The 24,283-nt window shown below is 37.2% G+C and overlaps 1 protein-coding gene across 4 annotated transcripts in view; it reads right to left on the reverse strand.

Annotated features, from left to right (window-relative positions):
* Positions 1-24,283, reverse strand: part of NAV3 (neuron navigator 3) — a 558,397-nt gene that overhangs the window by 111,392 nt on the left and 422,722 nt on the right. The gene's annotated exons all lie outside the window — the stretch shown is intronic.

A 24,283-nucleotide genomic window follows, 5' to 3' on the forward strand; every position in this document is an offset into this window, starting at 1 on the left:
AAAAGACAATGATTGAATACATTTTATATTTTAACTTGTTATATTTTGTTTATAATATGCTATATATAGATTTATTTTTCTTCACATGTATTTCAGAACAATTGATTTTAATATATTTTATATTACATGAAGTATATAGCTATAACAATAAAGACTACTGCTAACCATCATCATAAAAAGCCTTTTTTGTTAAGTAAATAAGCAGAATATAAAATTTAATGAACCTTATATATTACCGTATAGGTGAAAATGAATATGCATATGAAGAAAGACTGAAAAAGAAAAGAAAAATGATAACATCAATTTTGCTTGGATGCGAGGTGGGGATTTTTTTTTTTATTTAGCAATAGCTTTCTATGATGTTATATTGCTTTTGTGATAAAAAAATAATAGTTTATATTAATCATGTTGATCTACAAGTGAATATTCAAATTAGTCTTCTATTAGGGGTTCATCTGTAAAGCTAGGGCAAATAAATATATCCTTAAATTGAATACAAAGGATCTATAAGACTATAAAAAATAGTTAGCTGGCCATTTTAATTCTAAGACATTCTGCATAATGTACAGGGAAAAAATTCAAAAGAGGACAATCCACTTTAGTGGTTGCATTTTATCAGCTATCATTTGTAGAAACAGACAAGAAGGTGAGACCTTCCACTTTATGATAAGCCTTCTTGACCACTGCAAGATTACTTTATCATCCACTAACATTGCTGTCATCAAATTGAAAAAAAAAAAGTCAAATAACATAAAACCACATATTACATCCCACCTAAATTTAGGTCACCACCCCACTTCCTTAATACCGATTTCTTGGCTGTGCATTGTAATTTTGGGAGAGATTACATTGTTAATGTATAGATGCTTTGGGGTTCCTTCTGAATGTATCAAATAACTTCCAAACTCATCTGTGCAGTACAGGACAGAATACACATGTGGGTAACAACATAATCTTTCATCCTCCCTGAGGCTGCTGATTTTTAGCTAAAAGTTTGATTTCTAGAATTAGATCAGACATGTCAAGGTCTGTTACAAAATCTCTCATGGAAGATTTATGTACCTTGGCAGCTTTGCAAAGAAATCCTCGATTTCAGTGAGATCAACAGAACCATTTTTAGAACACCACTGCTAGACCTGAAGCTAATTTCCTTTAACTCTACAACATCTGTAAGCCTCATATGGGAGTCTGGGTTTTAATCAGCCCTGCAGTCTAACAAATGGCTAGTGATGCTTAAAGAAAATAAACACCAAAAACCGTTTCACAGGAAAACCACAAGACAGCATAAAAGAGCAATATAGGCTACAGGCTTCTAGAATACATACTGTTTCATTAACAACTGTTACGAAAAAGCATTAGCGTCATAAAGGGAATCTTCTTCATGGGATTATTTAATTTTTTAATTAAAGATTATTTAATTTTTTTAATAGTATGAAAGATAGCCGGTGAAACCACAATAACTCCAACACACAGATATATCTCAATGAAAATCATATCTCAATGGAACGAAGTGATGGTAGAGAACGAAATGCAAAGTGAGCCTGGGTCACAAGTGGGCTGCAGAAATACTGACAGTGAAATAAATACATCTTTCCAAGTTTTTAATTCTAGCCAACTTTCAAGAGCTGCCTTCATTTATTTCTTTAAGCTAAATGGAATAATCCCCTAGCGATGTTAAATACTAAAAATCTTTCATTAACGTATGGACTTCTCATTAAGCATAAAAGCTTAAGAAGTTGAAGGTAAATAGTATCAACATTGTCCAAAGAGCCTTTTATAATTTCACTTTGATAGAAATATTGGTAACAATAAATATGCATGCTGCACAGCCTTACTCTTGCAAGGAACAGGAAGTGAGCATTTGGGTGTAAGCAGTCTACAAATAAATACGTTATTACTCGAAGTGCTGCATATATTTTATGATTGAATTTAATCTTACTTGCATTTTTGACATAATTGGCTAATAATACACATCCCTAGGCATTTTTGTTAAATTGTCAAAAGAATTTTTAGCATTAGTAAATAAAGAACATATTTCAAAAAAGACTTCACAAAAAGCAAAGGTAAACAAAACCAGAGTTAATGTTTTCTTTTTGTAATTCTGTTGACAATACCACTAATACCAATTCAATACTTAAAACAAGCCAGGAGCAGTCTGAACATTTACGGGCATAATCTCATTGAAGTCTCTCAACAAACCTATAAAGTAAATGTTATTGTTACTATTTTGCAGAGAAGGAAACAGGCTTAGAAAGTGAAGTAATTTGCTCAATCCCAGAGTTACAAAATGTCTAAGTGGGAAGGTAAACCCATATCTTGGACTCCTGAGCTTATGTTTTTAATTTCCGTGTTAAACTGTCTCTCTCATGAATTCACAGAGCTATTTAATACTGGATCACCAATCCATATTTCTCTCAGGGTGTATTTTACTTTGAGCTTGAATTTTTATAATTTGTAAACTAGCTACTCTGTTTCCTATAGTTGTAGCCTTCATCCTCCTTTGCCAAAATGTAGTGTTCCCAAAAGTTCTGTTCTTGGCTCTATTCAAAATCTCTAGCCCTGACCTTTTTCCTCAGTGCCAGTTTTCCATTTCAAACTGCCTGCCTGACATCTCCTCCTGGATGCTCAGCCCACACACAAGATGTTTCTTACTGAATTCATTTTCTTCCCTCCCAAATCCACCCTTTCTACTAGATTTTCTATTTCTGCCCATCATTTTCACAATCACTCAGGAGGACAGAAACTAGTTTGAATCATCACTATAGTAAACGGTATTATTGTTCAAAAATATTCTATCCCCCTTCCATTTGTGGCTTATACATATCTATCCCATTGATTTGCACCTCGGCCCTGGGATGCACTTTGGCCAAAGGAACGTAAGCAGATATGACATATGCTACATCCTTTCAGGGGCATTGCAAGTTTCTGTCAGCTCTCTTGTTCTTTCTCTCTGTCTCAAGAAAATATATCCCAAGCTGGGCCTGCTCCTTGAGTCTGGGTCTAGGAATGAGAAAGCAAGTAAAGTCAAGCCACAGCAGCCAACCCACAGCTCTGGCATGTGTTATAAACCAGGAGTAAACGCTTGTTATTGTAAGCCACCGATATTAGGGGGTTATTTCCTGTTACCTCAAATATAGATTTTCATTTTACTCTCACCTTGACAACAAATCCACCACAATTTGCATTTGTTCTACATTTGTAATGTATCTTCCATTCTTTTCTTTCTTTATTTTTATACCACCACTACCCTAATTATGTTGATCATTACCCATTCCTTTGATAATTGCACTTCCTTATGCCTGTCTTTTTCTCTAGTTTCTGGTCTATCAAAATGACTCTTCCTCAAGTGAAATTTGATCATCTTACTCCTCTATTCAAACACTGTAAATGATTCTCCAAGGGGCAGAGGGAGGGAAGATCTCACAGAAGACTGAGTAATCAATTTATTGGACAGTACTGATAGGTCAAGTCAGAAGAGGAATGAGAACTGCCCATGGGATTTAGCAGCATGTATTTGACATCAATGAAATTCATTGCTAAACTTAATAAGAAAGTCATTTATTACCTTAATCAGAACAGATTTGGAAGGGGATTCAAGAGACAACAGGAAGAGGGCAAGTAGAGATAGCAAGAAAATTGGGGGAAAAAAAACAAACAAACCTCTTTTCAAGGGTTTTGGCATAAAGGAGAGCAGAGAAAGCCGGTAGTGGCTCAAGGGCAATGTGGAACTTGGGGAGAGGGCTTCTGCTTTATTTTATCTTATTTCATTTATGGTGAGGGAGAAACTTCAATAGGTTGATGTGCTGATGGGAATAATCTAGTGGAAACAAACAGATAAAAAATGATGATGCAGGACAGGTCAGAAACAATGGAGCTGTAACATTGAACAGAAGAGAACGGGTGGGATCTAGTGTCTAACTGGACTGTTTGGCCTTGTATTGTATCTAAGACAGTTCCTACAGAGCAACAGGAGATAATGTAGGTGAGCTGTAAGTAGAGCGGTAGCTAGGGGGATGAGAATTATTTTGGATGCTTCCGTTTTCTCAGAGAAATGGTAAGCATGCTAATTGAGAGTCAGAATGGGAAGGAGAGATTAGAAGTTAGAGGAGAAAGGACAGGTGTGAATTATTTCTGAAGAGAATGCAAGAGTGAGTGGAACAGGGAAATGCAGGATTTCTGGGCACTCCAAGCATCCACTTGAGATTACTAGTCATGAACTTACTATGAAATCAGTTTCCATGATTTTTGAAATTTTCTCATCACATTCAGATGGGCAGGTGCAAAGGAGATGAAAGGTTGGGTTTAACTAAAAGTTGAGGTTTTGATAGTCAAATAAGCAAAGAGAGAAAGGAGCAGTTGAGTAGAGGGGATATCTATATCCAATAAAGGGATTCTTTTTATGGACCATGGAATCCAACCCGGACAAAGAAGAATATGAGGTCAATGAAGGTACAGGATTCTGACAAGTTTGGAATCAACGAACTGAAGGTCCTGGTAGAATTATATTATTCTTGAAGATGGGATAATAAAAGGAGTGAACTGGAAAAGTGGGAGTGGTTGTTAGAGAGCGTGAAACTCAAACGGTTTCAACAGAGAGGGAGAAGCTTTTATTAATGACAAGTTCTAGGACGTACTAGAGGGCACATGTGGCTAAGACAGAATGGAAGGCTTGATCATTGGAAGGTAAGGTGTCAAGATCCTGAGAAGGTAGGCTATTGAAAAGTGTATGTAGATACTGATAATCATAATGAATTGAGACATGAGTAACATCAGAGAAAGTGAAAAAAAAAAAAAGAGTTAAAATCTTGAATAACTGAGGGAGAGCAGCTTAAGGTTCTTGGAATGACAATGCCAAGGAGGGGTAGCAAGTGGTCTAGATTGACAGCAGGGGCTTCAAAACTGGATGTTTTTAGGGAGGAGCGGGGAGTGAAAATGGGTAGAGGATGGAAGGCGTTTAGCCTTCATGCAGGCCCCGTAGGAGGAGGAGGGTTGGGGGGAAGGGCTGTGGGAGTCAGAGCCGCAGGGGAGGGGCAGCTCACAGTGGAAAGAAGCTGAAGTGCGGAATTCGAGAAGAGACTACTGAGAGAGGCAGTCCCAGCTGACGGTGGATTTGAATTCCAAGAAGCACAGTGAGAGCGTTTCAGGAATTGGGAAGGTATGGAAAACGGAGTTTAAAAAGGGAAGATTTACAGAACTCTACAGCTGTGGCGGTGTAGGAATGAGGGAGAACTTCTTTATCATCACATTGAATGTATGTCAAACTTTGGACATACGTAACAACACAATTTATAAATCAAGCACCTTCTGTTAAAAGGTTAACAGTAGGAGAACTATATTATACACCACTTTTGTTTAATAATAGATGAACAGAAATCACATACAGCATGTCTACAACAAAATACCAAAGTATGCAACCTATAACTTGATGCTCTCAAATTAAAACTTATCAGAAAAAGAGTTAACTATCTGAAGGAACATGTTTTTCTTAAAACTTGTGCACAGACATTTTCAAAACAGGTCATTAATTTGACCAAACAATTAAGATAAAATGATTCATCAGTCCATACGTTTATTTTTGAAAATGGGCATATGCCAGGGAATGAGATAAATAGCAGCTAGGGAAATAGCTAATTAACGTTCTTGTCTTTAGGAAGTTTGGCATTTTATAGTGAAAAATTATCTTTGCAGTGTGGTCAGAGGCAGAAATACACAGTGTGGGTGACAGAGGGAAAGGAATGAGCGATGCGGAGGGCTCAGCACTGAGGATGCCTGATCGGGGAGGATAACTGGTTGCCCTACACTCTTCTCCTGGACAGGGAGAAACATGACCATTCCCACACAGGAACAACAGCACAGCACCTCAGACAAGCCTCCTCCCACATCAGGATCTGCCCCTATCAGATTTCTCATGCATGTGAATAGGTCTAGGCTAGGGTTTTAAAAGAGAAAGCAGCAAGAGACAAGAGGAGTAAATGATTGTTGACAGCAAACAAGAGACTGTCGGCAAGACAGACAGCTGACATGGCTGAGAGGTGCGGCAGACAGAGAGCGCTCCCTTGGTCATGTCCTGCCACTCACACACCATGAAACGTTGCAGTCACCACCCAGGGGCCCTCAATCTGTGCTGAGCACCACGATCTGCGCCTGCACCAGGCTGGCCATGAGCCCAGCAGAGCTGGACTAACAGGCTCATTAGTTGTACCTATCCATGGGCAGAAACAAAAAGCATAATCGTGTCTGTTGACTGACCGATAGAGAATCCTTCAAGGAAAGAAGATTCCTGTGAGTCTGAATCAACCTCACTCTCAACATTTTATAATGCTATAGAGTTCATAACATATTAGAGATGTTATAACAATATAAATAACTGAATGATTCATATACACGTTAAACCAAGACTTATATAGCTTGATAGGTTTTCCTCTAAGAAAAAAAATCAAATTCTGACTCCTCTATTTCCTGCCTTATTGCCTTCCCTCCACATACCTGCTTACTTGTCACATGGATGCAATCTCTAAAATGCACCAGACTCCATTTACAATGACTAAATTGCCTGTGGTTCACAAGATTTTGAATTAGCCTATTTGTTATTATCGCGTGCATGTACTCAGTGAAAGTCATAAGACAAACAAGTTTGAGATAATTAGATGGTGCTGATTGTACCTGCAGTATGCACTTGACTTTCATGATTAATTACGGCTTGAAGACTACATATTCTATTGTATTTTGTGAAACAGAGCATCACAGTAGGAGAAAAAACTCCAGGTCTCTAGTGACCACCAGTATCAATTGAACACTATTATCTTACCATGGGTCCAATATCTTGGAAAAACTCCAAGGCAGCAGCCGATCAAGAGTTATGATCTATTTCAGGTAGAAATTAAACTAATGGGAAAAAGTAAAATCTAAAAGTAGTAATCAATACTGACACCCACTGTGTTAATGAGTTGCTGTCGTTACAATAACAATGGAATCAGAAGGTTAAGAAAAGTATCTCTTCAAAGTGTGGTGATTAAGCCTTTAATCCAAAGAGAACATTTATGCAGGTGAAAATTCATTTTAAAAGCATGTTTCAAGATAGAAAACATTTAAAAGTTAATTTAAGGCTCACTCTATGTATCACACAGATAATTTAATTTTACAAAAGGGTTCCTATTGATCCTTCGAAAATGAGAGCAGGAGGCTGCATGACTGCCTGTCTGCTTGCTAAGGGGACGCCACACTCTCCTTCACTTTCTCCTGGGCTTTTGTCCCTTTACACCTCAACCCACACCATGTGAGAACCTACTATGTGAGAGAGACTTTTACGTTAGACAAATCTTAGCTATGCTCTATCCCTAACCTATTCTAGTCTGAAATGTCAGTCAAGAAAGCTCATTTGGATACAATTTGAGATTCTATTGTCAACAGAATGGGGAGGAGGGGGCAGGAACACGTTCATAAGGTATTAAAATATAAACAAAACACATTTCGTATGGTTGCCTTATTTACAGCATGCAAATACAACAGTCACTCAGTCTCCACAGGGTTGCTTCCAGGACCCTCGCAGATACCCAAATCTGAAGATGCTCAAGTCCCTCATAGAAAATGGCATAGTATTTGCATATAGCCTGCGCACATCCTTCTGTGTGCTTTAAATCATCTCTAGATTACTTATAATACCTAATACAACGTAAATGCTATGTAAATAGTTGTTATACTATATTGTTTAGGGAATAATGACAAGAAAAAAAAGTCTGTACATATTCAGTACAGAGGCAAGCACCGTAGGACTTTTGATCTGAGGTTGGTTGAATCCACAGATGCAGAACCCGTGGATATGGAGGGCTGACTGCACAGTATCTTTGATTCTGAATATAAAACACTTGGCACAGCATCTCTCATATAGTTAAACAAATAAAAGTCTCCTTCCCTTTCTCTACTGTCAGATGTAGAGAAGGGAGTAACCATCACTTATCCTGCATGGAATTGATGGAAAGGCCATTTGGTGGACAGACCTAACCACTTCTCCAGAGTTTTCTTTGAGGATGGTTCCATTCTAGATGTATGATCAGTGCACCAGGGTATCTAGCCATTCTCTAACTAAGTAAACAAGTCTCAAGTTTGTTTTTGTATTTGTAAAGAACTAAGAGTTCTTAAAATTAATTCAACACTGTATTCTGTGAAGAGAAGGAAAAAGGATAATTGTGCTTGGCACTATATGAGATACTATTTGTATGTTATCTTATGTATTTTTTATAATAGTCCTATTAAAGTAGGCTTGGGATGATGAAGCAGATATCAAATACCAAATATCAAACAACAAATACCAAAATATACTGCCTCCTTTTGCTGATAAAAATGTCATCAGTCATGAAAATAACGCATGGATCAATAGCAGGCTAATAAGACTTCAAGGAAATAGGATGCCATGCTTTGTTTTAAAGCATATTTCTTTCAAAATTGATGACTGTGGACTAATTTTTCCAAAGACCGTTTCAGGTACATAAGCTACAAATCTTAGTCTTTATATCTAAGGACCGCACACAGTCTATTCATTTAAAAATAAAAAAGCCTCTTTAGAATTCCTGTGCTAACCCACCCTTGCCCTGGCTGTAAGATTCAATGGCACGTCGGTTCTGCATGCTGTGACAGCTCCAGCTACAAAAGTATGACATTTCCTAATAACAAGGCACATTCACAGCTGGGCATTTCGAATGACGGTTTTATTTTAGAGTCAATTCTATCTGCTGCTTGGACACATGAGGGGGTGATTTGTGTGAATCTTACTCGTGATATATTAAGGGAATCACAGTTAAGACCTCTAACCTGAACAATATTTGTTAGTATGATCAAAATTAACAATTTTCCATATATTTTGATTTTTCTAAATATTGCTGCCCATTTGCTAAAATGGTTAAATATTCAGATGACTGATACTATTCCACATTTTTTTCTGGGTGTTTTGTAGAGTTAAGGCAGCAAGTCTTATAGGGTCATCTTTTCATTTTCTCGGTTCTGTTCTATTTATTTATTATCTTGCTGCAGGGCTGCTAAGAGAGAAGCTATGGTTTTAAATTTAGAAGGACAAAAAGAGTGAGTTACAGCTATTATACTCTTTACTTTATACCTCCTAATAGAAATCGAGTTTGATTTAGTACAAAGAGAATGAGATTATTATGGCTGAATTGTGTTCCTCCCACCAAAACTCCTGTGTTGGAGTCCTAACTGCCAACACCTCAGAATGTGAGCTTATTTGGAGATAGGGTCTTTATAGAGGTAAATTAAGTTAAAGTGAGGTCATTAGGCTGTGTGCTAATCCAACATGACTGGTGTCCTTATAAAAAGGGGACATTTGGACACAGACACACACAGAGAAGACAATGTAAAGACATAGAAAAAAAGCCATCTACAGATCAAGCAGAGAGGCCTAGAACACATCCTTACCTCACGGTCCTCAGATGGAGTCAAACCTGCCAACACTGGATATCCTACTTCTAGCCTCCAGAACTGTGCAACAATAAATTCCTATTGTTTAACCCACTCAATTTGTTGGTATTTTGTTACGGCAGCACTACAAAACTAATGAAAGAAAAAATGTCAGGCTGAAGAATGGCCTAGAACAGGAGTCAGCAAACTGTGGCTGTGGACTAAATCCAAATTGTAGACCTGTGAGCTGTGCATTTGTAAATAGTTGAAAAAAATGTGTGGCAATTTTTTCCTCTCATATCTAAGTATGTCCACAATTTCTTGATTTTGCCTTTTACCCTACAAAGCCTAAAATATTTGCAGTCTGACCCTATCCAGAAAACGTTTGCTGACCCCTGGCCTAGATAAGAATCAAACTGAGTTCAGTTCCTACTTTACCATTTAATTATTGAAAGTTCAGTTAACTTAACTGAGCTTTCATATCTTTATATAGGGCTTTTAACAACTTGCTCAATTTCACAGAATTCGTATCAAGAAGTAAACAAAAAATGAAGAATGTGAAAAAACTTAAAAATGTAGAAACGTCTATACACATATAATTGTAGTTTTTCTCAGAAATATTAACAAATTATATATATACCAAATTTTACAAGTCTGTAGCTTTACTCCATAAATTTTCTAAACTCTGAGATGAGTTCTGTGCTGTTTTAGATACAATCAAAATATACTTTAAGCAGAATCTCTGAAGAAAATTGCCATCAGATATCCTAGTATTATACTTTGCTGTTTAAATTTCTGGTTTGAGTGCCTTGGTCAAAATATTTTTAAAAGATCACCAGTTAGACAGCCTGGAATTTGGTAAGCAAACAGAAGCCAATAGCGTATCACATTAACACACTGTATGCCTTAAACTTACACAGTGTTATTGTCAATTATATCGCAGTAAAAAAAAGAAGCAAATAGCCATATTCTGGATGGTATGGTTTTGAAAGAAGTTCACACATCATAAATTCTCTTCCATAATGCCTTTAAATGTTAACAACCTTATCTACATGCTTCTTTTTCTACCTACAGAAAGGATTATATTTATATGTTCATTCATTTAAATATACGTGAATTGAGCATATCAGATTCTGTGCTAGATGCTAAGAATATAAAGTTAAATGATACGGAAAAATACTTTCCAGACAATGTGGACAACATTATATAATACAAAGATGCACAAGATGAAATGGGGTTTCAGGACAACAGATGCATATTTTTGACAAGAACTGCATTTGAAACTGGGGGTACCAGGATGAATAGGACACAGTCCCTATCCTTGGATACTTCATAGGCTTCTGGTAGAGACAAGACACATAGAGTCTTCAAAATAATATGGTAAGTTATCAGATTGATGTACTCCTAGTGCATAGATAGGGGACACTGAGCCTACTAAGGTTTTGAGGAAAGTTCACAGAGGAGACTACACCTGAAGTGAGTCTCAGAGAATAGGAATTATGAAGAAAGACAATAGGAATTCCAGGTTGAGTATGGGATTCCAGGTCTAAGCAAAGGCATGAAACATTAGATTAGGGGGAGGGCAATAAATATTTCAATATTTTCAAAGCACTAACTGTGAGGTCAGGCAAGGAAAAGATGAGGTAAAGCTCTCAGCCAGAAGTCGGGATACGCAAGTTTGGAACAGAAGAAGAGAGGGAGTAGAAAAAGGGTGCAATGGTAATTGTATAAATTAAGCATGTTAAAATGTAAGTAAAGACTCAGGCAGTTAAGATGTTTTTTTGGCTGTGGTTCCAGAATGTGTATGTGATAACCTGTCCAAACTAGTGACTCTTAGGAACTTTGCAGAAGCTTGCTTCTCCCGCACTGAACTTGAACCTTGGACTGAGAGTGAGTTGCAGTAATGAGAGGAGAATCAAGCCCACTCATGCAAAATACCACAGCCAAGCCAAGAGACAAAGGGAACCGGACACTGTTACGCACAGCCACATCCGAATCCAGAGCTACCTATGGACTTTTCAGTTATGGAAACAATGCATGCCTTTTTTCCTTAAGCCAGTTTTAATTCAGTTTTCTGTCCTCAAAAGAGGCCTAATAGTGTAACTAGTTGTTACTAATAGTTTATTCATTTTTGTAAGTATAAAAATGAGGCTAAGAGTTATATAACTTTCCAGAGTCACACAAACAGCCAGTGCTTAGCCGGGATCAGAAGCCAGGAATCCAAACTTCAAACCCCTTTTAAATAACCAATTATGCTAAATTCTATCTCACAGTACTATATTTTCTCCAAATGTATACTGCTTATGATTTACAGTGATGTATAGACTTGTAATCAGTGAGCACATGGCAGATATATGGGGCAAGTAGGTAGAGGAGAAATGATGGTTCTGATTAGATGGACTCACACCTGGTTGCCAGGGTTAGAGGCTCCAAATAGGGGGAAAAGCTGGGAATCTCTGTGTTTAGTACTATGTAAACTTGGCATAATTACCCTCTGGTCAGCCCTCAACTGTACCATGTGTCCCATCCAGACTCCATTTCTTTTCCTCTCCTCAGAGAATAATCTCCAGTCTTAGTACTAAGATAGAAAAGGGGTGGTTGCCCAGTTATTCACAGGCTGAGTTGGGCATCTGGGGTTCTGACTGCTTCTTAAAAACCTTTTGATCAATTCCTCCTGTTTTTACTCACATTCATCCCTACATCCTAAGGTAACCAATCTTAAAATTCCCAAGCCTTTGGCGTTCTTGTGGTGTAAATTGCATCGCTTCTTGACTTTACCCATGGGGTGCTCAGTGCTTTCCCGGGGCTGTAAATTGTTACCTTCTGTCTTGCGACTTGCACAGCTTTCTTGCTATTGTTGCCTTCTTTACTCTGGCCCTTGTGGCTTTATATATTTAAAAAACTCTTTTCACTAATATATTTGGAGAGTTTCAGTTGCAGTGGAGCTGGTTTATATCTGAATATTAAAATATCTCTGCTATAAAGTCAACTGCACCAACATATTCTAAAAACTTAGTAGTTAACTGGAATTGGAGCAGCATTTCTATGGGTTTTTACTGTGATCAATCTGTTCTAGCCACTAGCCAATCAAACTGGCTTGGAGAAGGAGGTCAGGGAACAACCAAATTACTTAGTCAAAACTGAAGCTGGATAGGATTTCAAAATTTAAAAAAATATATTATTAAGTGAATCCACTTACTTGTTTCACTTCACCGGGTTTTAAATCCGACTCGGACATTTACTAATGGTGTGACCTGGAGCAAGTTATTTAGTCCCTTTGTGCGGTGGATGCCTCATTTGCAAAAGGTGATAATTATAATACCAAGTACAGAAGGTGGTTATGAGGATAAAATTAGTTAATACATGTAAAGTACTTAGAAACCATTTCATTGGTTTCTGCTTTTATGTATATTTTCTTCAGGTTTAATTTACTGTTCTTTTCCAAATTAGAGAATTTCTAACTTCTTGGAAGCTTAGCTCATTGATTTTCAGTCTTTCTTGTTTTTTGGGTTTAAAAAAAAATGTGTTTAAGACTATAAATTTCCCTGTAAGCATGATTTTTAGCTGCATCTCACAAATTTTAATATGCAGTATTTTCCTTATCATTCAGTTCAAAATATTTTCTAATTTCCATAGTGATTTCTTCTTTTACCCAAAGTTATTTGGAACTGTATTTCCTAGTTTCCAAACATACAGTGATTGTCTAATTATCTTTTTTGTTAATGATTTCTAGCTTAATTGCACTGTGGTCCAAGAACATACTCCACAGGATTTCAGTTCTGTGAAATTTGTTGGGACTTATTTCATGGCCCAACATATAGTCTTTTTGTAAATATTCAATGTGTACTTGAAAAGAATGTGAATTCTGCCATTCTTGGCTCTGGTGTGCTATATATGTCAATTAGGTCATGTTTCTTATTGTGTGGTTAAAATCTTCTATATCTTTATTGTTTTGTGTGTGTGTGTGTGTATGTGTGTCTTATAGGCACTCAATAAAGAAACTATTGTTATAATTATTTTTACTTTTAGCTACTAAATATTTAGGCTGTCAAGTGAACGTTGCTTGTACAAACTGTCTGGGATCAGAGTAGAATATACCATTAGAGAAACAAAGGACAGCACTGTCTTCTGTAAGAAACAAGGCACCTCTAGACAGTTAGCTTGAAGAAGAAGCATAGTTTCAGCCGGCGTGGTGGCTTAGTGGTTAAGTTCGGCACGCTCTGCTTTGGCAGCCTGGGTTCGTGGGTTTGGATCCCAGGTGCAGACCTACACCACTCATCAAGCTGTGCTGTGGCGGCAACCCACATACAAAATAGAGGAAGTTGGGCACAGACATTAGCTCAGAACCACTCTTCCTCAAGCAAAAAGAGGAAGATTGGCAACAGGTGTTAGCACAGAGCCAATCTTCCTCCTCGCCACCCCCCCAAAAAAAGTCAATAGAGTTTACATCTATCTTGTCAGCAGGAAAACCTAACTGACAAAACATTTTAAAATTACAACAAACTCATGAATCCTAACAGTTTACAAAATGCTAGATACTTAAAATTAAAAAATCTAAAATAAAAATAAATTATAAAAATTAATCTTAAGGAATGAGATTTATATGAAAAAATTAAATTCCAAATGTACATATGTATATAAATACACACACGTATATAAACACACACATGCATATATGTGAGGCATCCTCTTCTAGTAACTTGAAAATTCTATCATTTTGGAAAAAAATACTTGGGTATAGATATACAACCAGATCAGGTAAGATTCTGCTAATGACTTTGCCAATAAAATCAGAAATTTGAAGAATGTCTTAAACGTAATGGTTGATTATACAAACTCCCTAGATATAATTTATTCCAGATGATAGAATAGCATGCAATCATTAAAAGTCATATTTTAAAATAAGTAAAATTGGTGCAGCCATGATGGAAAATAGTATGAAGATTCCTCAAAAAATGAAGACTAGAACTACCATATGATCCAGCTTTTTCACTTCCGGGTATTTATCCAAAGAACATGAAAACACAAATTCAAAAAGATATATGCAACCCTACGTTCACTGCAGCATTATTCACAATAGCCAAGATTTGGAAGCAACCTAAGTGCCCATCAACGAATGAATGGATAAAGAAGATACGGCATGCATATATATAATGGAAAACAACTCAGCCATAAAAAATGTGAAATCTTGCCACTTGCGACAACATGGATGGACCTTGAGCGTATTATGCTAAGCGAAATAAGTTAGATGGAGAAAGTCAAAAACTGTATGATTTCACTCATATGGGGAAGATAAACAACAACAACAACAGGGGGCCGGCCCCGTGGTGTAGCAGTTAAGTGCACGCATTCTGCTGCTGGCGGCCCGCGTTCAGATCCTGGGTGCACACCGATCCACCACCTGTCAAGCCATGCTGTGGTGGTGTCCCATATAAAGTGGAGGAAGATGGGCACGGATGTTAGCCCAGGGATAGTGTTCCTCAGCAAAAAGAGGAGGATTGGCATGGATGTTAGCTCAGGGCTGATCTTCCTCAAAAAAAAAAAAAACAACACAACAACAACAACAAACAAACTCATAGACACAGAGAATAGATCAGTGGTTACCAGAGGGGAAGGGGCATGGGAGGAAGGTTAAAGGGGTAAAATGGCACATGTGTACGGTGACGGAAATATAATGATGTACACCTAAAATTTATATACTGTGATAAACCAATGTTACCTCAATAAAAAATTAATTAAATAAAAAATAATATTTAATACTATGCAGTAGTGTTCACTATGTAAGTTAAGTGACGAAAGCAGCATAATATATTGTACAGATGGAATAATCCAAACTGTGTAAATAGAGAGGGTGAGGAAGCCTGGGAGAAAATACATCAAAGCAACATTCTTGGTTGTTCTGGGGACAGGAGAATTATGGATTATTTTTAGATTCTTCTTTATACTGTTATTTATTCTGTGAATTTTTCTCAATAATCACAGAAAAGGCTTATAATAACAAACTAACTTTAATTCAGAAAATAAGCACTCATTTGTAATGAACACGCTTTCATTTGCAACTTATCTGAAAAAACATATGGAAGCTCTGTTAACGCTTAAAACAATCCAGCTCATTGCAAATAACTTTAACAATTTCAAACACCAATTAAGTCAAGCAGGAAAAAAGAACATAAACAGAGCACATATGACTCTGATAAGTAAGTCTATGCCACTCGCTCTATAGAGCTGGAGTCAGGAAGATGCGGAATTGATCAGCTGCCCGCCGGAAGCCCTCAACTTAATGATTCCAAGTTCAACGTCTCACTCCATTAGTTTGCCTATTAAAAAAAAATTCCTCTCCAGTTCTTGCAGAGAACAAAACAAGTGTTTCATGTATAGATGCAACTTCTTAAATCAAATTAAACAAATTAGCTGACACAGTCTCTCATGTTTTATTGCTATTTGTGGAAAAAAAAAATCATGTAATATAAAAGATCCAAACCGCTTTTCCCTCCTTATAAGTCCTCTTTTAGTATTTTCTGTATATAAGTTGACCATATTTTTCCTCTTTCCATTCTTCTGTTATTTTCTTTAGTATGTTATAAATAGATATTTCAATAGACATTAGATTTCAAGACTATGATAGGTTTACATATATAAAAGAACAAAGCACTGCTAAATTGCTTTACTGGTACTAACAAACTAGCCACTCTTTAAGAAGCTCTAACACATGTGAAAACATTGTTCTGTTAGTTGTGTTTTTAGATTTATCTACAATCTGCGTAGAACTAGAATATGATTACGTACTCAAGGAACTTACCAACATTTATGAAACTGAATAAAAAGGAAGATCTGTTTATATTTTACAGAATGTTTAGACCAAAAGGGAAAAATGAAATAATTTACAAAATCAGAAAATGTCTTCCAGGCGTTATAAAAACCTTTATCTAAAGTAACAATTTTATGAATAATAGTAAGAGCACAAGGACCGAATTCAAATCCTGCCATTACCATTTACTCACAAAGCATCTACAGGCAAGCTACCAGACCTAAGAACTCTTGTCTCACTCACAAAGTGGCAGGAATAAGCCCACTTCACAGGGCTGTTGGAAAGATAAAATCATGTATTTAAGTAATATGGCTTGTCGGCTACACATAATAGTTCCTCAATACTGATAGCTACTATGGCTATTTTTATTACAACAACCTTGACTCCTCTTCATCATCACCAACTTTGTAAGATTCAGTAGCAAACTGTTTTGGAGGGAGGTAAAGTAAAAATACTGCATAACTAAAAGCACTGGGGACCCTCCCTTGTATTGGAAGATTAATTCTATGATGGTAAAGTTTAGCTTTGGTCAAGTTTAATGTCAGCAGCAGTCTTATAAAGAGGTGGGAGAGCTTAGAGCCACTTGTATGTACATTTTGAAAGACACTAAAAGGTCTCCCAATCAAACACATCTACAACTTGGGCTCGTTGCACTGTCCAAGCATCCTTTGAATCTCAACGGCTTTCCAGGCTTTAATCCTCTCTGTTCTAGTGCCCTTCTAACATTAGACCTCTGAGTACAAGGCCCACAGGACCGAGCACAATGCTTGGCAGAGGGTAGGTTCTCAATATACGTGTACAGTGTGAATTAATTCTATGAGGGATATTACGTAAAGTATTGGCGGCTGATAAGATTATTCACAATGAGGTCAGTTAACTCGGAGAACCCGGACACAGGAGAAAAGTTCAGCACCAGTTCATAAGCCTGCAATGGTGAGCAGGTGCCAAAGGGAAGTTGAGAAGGCAAACAAAACTTTTTCTACTTCCCCAATGTTTTGCATTGGTAACTCTCTACTTAAAGTAAAGAAATGAGGGCAAAAAAGGCAGGCCATTTGATTATGAAATAAAATAATTATATTTACTTATCTATTTGCATCTCAGTCTATTAATCTTTTTTTCTGTTTGCTTTTAATTACTACAGAAAGCCAGTAAGCTAATGAAGGAAACACTTAAGAGATGGGAATATACTGATTCTGTGATTATGCTGGAACAAATCAACACAGAATAGAATGAATTATTAGAGTGTACACAAACTAGTGACAAGTATCATGAATCTGACCGCTGGAGATATTAGTCTCTGTTGCCTTGGCTTCTCCTGTTTGGAGAAGTCATAGAAATATCAAAGGCCTCCTACCCTTAGAAATGACCTCTCACTCGATTTTTTGAGAATCTGTCATGACTGCCTTTATAGAGGCAGCATAATTTTCTGTACATTGATAACAACTGTAGATTTAGGGTGAAGGGATCTAAAATATACCACTGTGAAAAGTTATGCCTTTTTTCCTGAACTCCCCTTAGTTGCCTAAAAGCAGAGCATCGCAAAAGAACTCATCTGTCGTAAATCTTCCTCTTGGGAGTTGGCAACCAGAGAAGATTGACTCCTATCACCAGAGACGAGAAGTAGGGATAAGAAATCTCCTAAACAGACATTCTCACAAAGATATCATATCTCCCATCTCTTCTTAAAGGGGCCATTTATCTTTCCTAAAAGTCATTTGTTTTCCCATGAGTGCCCTTCTCCCACTCCTCTTCCCCATTAAGATGGGATATGAGCCTCGAATTTTAACCAACTCCTTGAGTCACATTTTCTGTGAACTCCCACACTCATACATATGTGAATAAAAATTTGTCTTTTCTCTTGAAAATCTGTCTTTGTCAATGTAATTTGCATGCCCTCAACCACTAAACCTAACAGGGTGGAGGAAAGGTTTTTCCTCCACAACAAGGGATTCACTATGATTAGATGTTTGGGCCCAGGCTTCCCTTAATATATTAATGAGATGTAATGACTGATAACCTTAGAGGCATGTAAACTCATGACAATCCCTTAATGCCTTTCACAAACTGTTTCCTCAACTGTAATTTCAGCATCTGGATTGCAACATCACAAATCAAATAAATCTGTCAGTTAGTACAATAGAAAAATCATAATTTCTATGCTGTATTATGATTTTATATATTCAAAAAGTCATAATTGAACATGCAAAAATCACTTTAAAAATATAAATGTTAAATTGATTAGTTTATAATTGAAATTAACAATCAGTATATTTAGGAATATATTTTAGATAACAATGTAATAGACAATCCAGAACAAACCTGGAAAAGGTATCTTTGTTACTACACTTTGTGTAATTTTTGTCCACATTCAATAAAGAATTTGGTACCTGGAGCTTTATCTTCCTCTCCTTTGAGGCTCATTTTGTCATCATATTGACTTAATGGTCACCTGGAGAAATCATCTATATAACTGAGTTTTGACTTCTATGACCACTCTACTTTAGTAACTCACGCTATAACTTGTACATTGCATCATCAGCCGGGAGACCTCTACATCTCAAATGGTAAACTACATTATTTTATTTTTTGACATAAACCTTTATTAACTTCACTTGCCCACGGAATCTGACACTGTTGCCTATTCCTTCTTCTCTCCATTTCAAAAATATCAGTTAACCCTATTTGTTCCTCAACTTCATGTGAGAGCTGATTTCTCTGTCTCTTCGAAGGCTACTCTTCCTTTATTAACTTGCTGAATGTCAAGGGTTCATTCTCAGGGCTTGTTTTCTCACCCACATCCCAGAGACAAATGTGCTCTTGGCCTGCACAGTGTTGATTCACACAGTGGTTTAAAGAATATTGATTAGTTACTGACATGATGGACCTCAGGCAGGCCAGAGGCCAGCTCCACTGAGGGATGCTATGGCTGGGAAACCGACCTTAGATTTGTTCTGTCTTACATTAAAAACTTGGAAATGTGCTCAGATAGTTCTTCCACAGTTATCTGCACCTGGTGGGCCAGCTTCTCACAATGCTGGCGTTCTCATTCTGTACGCAGCTATCAGCACCAGCGTTCCTCTGTGGGAAACTTGAAGGATCGAGGAAGTTTACACGACCATACGTGAGAATGTTCATCTCTTGCTGTATATAAGCTTCTCTGTAATTTCCTAGATTATCTGTCATTGAAGAAGATATATATCTTTAACTACCTATTGATCTTGCAGATCTGTTAAGACAGTTACCAATATTTAAAACTTGGGAGATTTCTCACAAAAGTCTAGACTCTTGACTTCACTTGAAAAATTAATTCCTCGGCCCTCCTTTCCAAGTTTGTGCATTTCCACAGGCAGCAGCCTCTAGAGCTGAGAGGGCTGCCCCCTTTGGACTGGTCAAGTTTACCACGTCCCTTCTGCTTCATTCATTTCATGTGATCTTCCTGATCCTTGTAGGATCTGAGCCTATGATGCACATACTACATATACTCACTACTTTAATCCAGTACTTATGCAATGAGTGAACCTCCAAGGAAAAAACCACCTGAGAGTTACACAGTGTTATGAACTGCTTGTGTCACCCCAGATTCATATGTTGAGTCCCTAACTTCCAATGTGTATTGGAGATAGGGCCTTTACACAGGTAATTAAGGTTAAATGAGGTAATAAATAAAAAGGAGGACCTATTCCAATACAACTTGTGTCCTTATAAGAAGAGGAATAGACATGACAGATCTCTCTCTTTCACCCTGAGAGAGTACAGACTAAAGGCCATGTGAGGATACAGGGAGAAGGTGGCCATCTATAAGCCAGAAAGAGATCCCTCACCAGAAAATGAATTTTCCAGCACTGTAATCATGGATTTGTAGCCTCCAGAATGCTGAGAAAATACATGTCTATTGCTTAAGCCATCCAGTTTGTGGTATTCTGTTATGGCAGCCCGAGCAGAGTAATACACACAGACCAAACCCAAGTTCCTCTAGAAATGGTGTCCCCACTTCTGCTCTTCAGCTGGGTGCACATCTTCCTTCACCTGGACTTTTACAGTCACTTCCTAAGCAGTCTACCTGTCTTTGTGTCATCTCTCTTCAATATTTGCTGTGGGAGAGTTTTAAAAAATACAATGATTATAACATGTGCTCTTGCTTTGAAATTAAAAAACAACTAATTAGTAAAATAGCTCCCAATCACTACAGGTCCAAACACTCTAGAATGGCCCTCCAGATCCTTTGTCTCTTGCCATCCCTGCCCACATTCCCAGTGCACTAGCAAAATCACACTATTAATGGCTCTGACAAAGACTCTCTCCTTGACCAAACTTTGGTCAGGGTCCTTTCACGACTTTTCTCATCTAGGCTTTGACCTTGGCCACTGCTGGGCCTGTGTAGCCCACTTTTAGTAAGAGTCCTGCTAGGTCAGTTCAGAGAGTCCCCTACCTTGATATCTGATCACCTTTGATATCTGGTCAAATTTGCCATCCTCTACCCTCAGTACCTGATCACCTGGCCTGCCTTCAGCAAGAATCCTGTTGAGTGGGTTTAGCAAGAATCTCCCTACCCTGATATCTCCTCTTAGTACTGTTCCATCCACTGACCCCCACATTCTGCTTGTTGGCTATAAATCCCCACTTGTCCTTGCTGTATTCAGAATTAAGCCCAGTTCTACACTGAAGTCTCTTTTCCTCTATTGCAATAGTTCTTTATGAAATCTGTTTTTATGGCTTTAACTACCGTCCACCTATTGTTTTCTTTAACATCTCTTTAAACCAAATTCTATGCCTCTATGCTCTCACTCCCACATTCCTTCTGATTTCTCCCAGGTTATACGTCAAAGAGTCTTGTTTTTTCTTTATGGCCCTGTTTAAATCATACTGCTTTTTGAAGTCTTATACTCCCAGGTAGAAATAATTATTTCCTTTTGGTGCTTCTAGGGTACTTTGCATACACATCTATTATGACTTGGTCAATTTTATTATCACTTTATTTTTTGTTTACATTATTCTCTCTGACCATTAAACTCAGGGCCTTTCACCTTCATTATTTTGTTTTATTTCTATCCAAGGTGCTATTTTGATGTCAGGCATTTAGGAGTAATTATATATTTATTAATCAGATATCTGTTAATGCTAGCATAGACAGTGTCAGAACAGTAATAGGAGTTAATAAAGGCCAAAACAACAACCATTCCCCAACTTCACCCCAAAATTACCTTTTAAATATAGCACAACCCAACTATATAATGTGTGTGTGAATTAGGATTGACATTATTATAACCAGAGCAAAATGGATAAAACCCATTTTTTTATTGATGTCATAATAGTTTATAACATTGTGAACTTGTAGTTGTACATTATCGTTTGTCAGTCACCATGTAAATGCGTCCCTTCACCCCTTGCACCCACCCCCCACCCCACCCCCCCACCCCCCCTTCCCCCTGGCAACCACCAAACTCTTCTCTCTGTCCTTGTGTTAGTTTATCTTCCACATAGGAGTGAAATCATGTGGTATTTGTCTTTCTCTGTCTAAGCCCACACATTTTAACTGTCTGTTGTGAATTTATTTGTGAAGTTCCCAGAGAGTCTCCAACATGTCTACAAGGATTAGTCCCATTTTGTAATCTTTCTTAGGTTAATAAGGAAATGAGGTTGGTGTTGGATTGATATGGAAAGTGAAGGAACTGAAATACCCTTGGGTAATAAAATACTTAAAATACACTACAGTTGGTGTTGAAGGCCCTCCTCCTTTCTTTGGGGCCATTTCAATCTGCTGGGAAGAGGAAATCAGCTGTTCTCTATTGCCCACCACATTTAAACCAGAAGTTGGTCAAAAGGGAACACATAACCTTCACTATAGCAACACAAACAATTCAGGTCCACTGATATTCCAGCCAGCTGGCTACTTTGCCATTATATAAGTGCATTTTCACTGATATAGTTTTTAGAAAGAATATCTCAGAAACATGAAAAATTAATAAAACACTGTTAATTTTTTTGGTTTTTAAGCTTTCTTATCAGTGAATTATCACAAGCCTTATCATTTACCAATTTACCAAAATGAACCAATCACTAATATGTTTCATTTTATTTAAAAGACCTTGACTAAGGTAGCTGGGAAACTGGAAGTATAGGAGGTAAAAGACCCAAGTCTTTGTACTACTATATCCACCAAATGAGGACAGCAGGCTAAATCAACATTTTAAAAAATATTATAGGGACAAATTACCATTATAGAAAACAAAGTGGAGGAATTCAGTGATGAAAAAAGCTTAAAGAGCACTGAATTAAATAAAGTTAAGCAAGTTTTATTTTGAACTGCGAGACTTCTCAGTACCTTTTTTGAGTATAACCAAACAAAGAGGTATTACCTTATAGCCATTCTTGCCTATCCTATTTGGAATGGATATCAGAATTAAGAAAATTTTATGAAACAACATCTTGTATAAGGAGGTATTTTAAAATAACAGAAGGACTTACACAACTATAATATTTAAGACTATCCATTTTAAGACAATATAGACATCCGGAATCACTTCCTGAATATAAAATTTTAAAACAACTTCAGACTTATCTATAACAAAGGAGTAACTCCTATCTCTGCTGATAGAAGGATTTTTGCTGTGACCTTATTGCTGCTTAATTTATACAAGTGACTAAAGTAGTCTTTTGTATTGCTTAAATTATAATTCTTTCAAAAACCTTTTATATAATTTAAAGTATTAAGGACTTGGTTATTTTTTATGTTTAAAAGTCCTGTTAAGTGTTTATGTTTTTATAGGCCTGGCATCTATTTGTCAGTCTTTAGATAGTGGTTCGTGAACTTCGTGTACATAAGAATCGCCTGGAGGAAGGGTTAAAGCTCAGCTTGCTGGGCCCCACACCCAGAGTTTCTGGATCAGTAAGTCTTGGATGGAGCTGAGAATTTGCATTTCTAACAAGTTCCCAAGTGATGCTGATGCTGTTGGTCCTGAGACCACACTTTAAGAACCACTGCTTTCACAGGTCCCAATTTATTAGATGCATATCTGGGTCTTTCTGTTGGCCTGAGAGTCCTCACTCAGGCCCCAATCTGGAGCCTTAAAGGAACAAAGAGAGCTGCTTATCCCAACTGTCTCCAAACTAAAGTCACCCTTGTGTTGATTCCTAGGTTCTGCCATCATAATCTCATTTCCCAAAGACCAGCAGATTTTCTCTCCTTTAACGTTTTCCACTGTCAGTTAACAATGTATAGGTCATTAGCTTCAAAATGTGGCCCACGCTTTGCATTTCTTCCCGTCTAATCACTGCTGCCTATTTTCCCACATAACTCATTCCCTCTCTTTCATAATATCCTTGCAGTACCTTGGCTCTTTCCTGGACTCATTTGCCTCTCTACCTAATAGGACCCTACTGCTAGCTTATGTGAATATATGAATATAGAGCCTATATTCATTCCTTTTTTCATTCACTCCACAAGCGTTTGTTAAAGGCTCAACATACAATGAATATGACAAAAATTCTGCATTCATGGGCTTACATTATAATGGGGGAGATAGAAAGTCACCATGTAAACAAATAAGTAATTATGAAATATTCAAGGAGTTAAGATATCTACAGCATTTGAGTGAGGAGAAATTAAAGACTAATATCAGAATTCACTGTCTAGCCTTTGGAACTGGTTGTACTAAAATGTACAATGAATGGTACACCATTCTTATTTCAGAATGTAGAAACATGAAGTCTTAACCTTTTGTCCTCTTCATAAATGCTGAATTAAATATCCACTCGAGACATTGATATATAGTAGTTCTGGGAATGGGCAATCCCTTCCTGCTCAAAATTCAGAGTGAAGAGGGGGCAAAATCAGGTCAGAAACACGTCTTACAACATTATTTTACAAAGACAATATCCTCAAACAGTGATGATTCTGACAAAATTGGCAAAACGATTTCTAGCAAAATAACAACTAATATATGGAAAACACACACACACACAGACTTTAAGCAATCTGAGACAATGATGAAAAATTATCCTAAAGCAAGAGTTGTATGCTTTCAACAACACCCTCAAAAAAAGCATCAAGCTTAATGTATCTGGTAA

This window comes from Diceros bicornis, chromosome 25, assembly GCF_020826845.1.
Source record: "Diceros bicornis minor isolate mBicDic1 chromosome 25, mDicBic1.mat.cur, whole genome shotgun sequence".
NCBI classification, from domain to species: domain Eukaryota; kingdom Metazoa; phylum Chordata; class Mammalia; order Perissodactyla; family Rhinocerotidae; genus Diceros; species Diceros bicornis.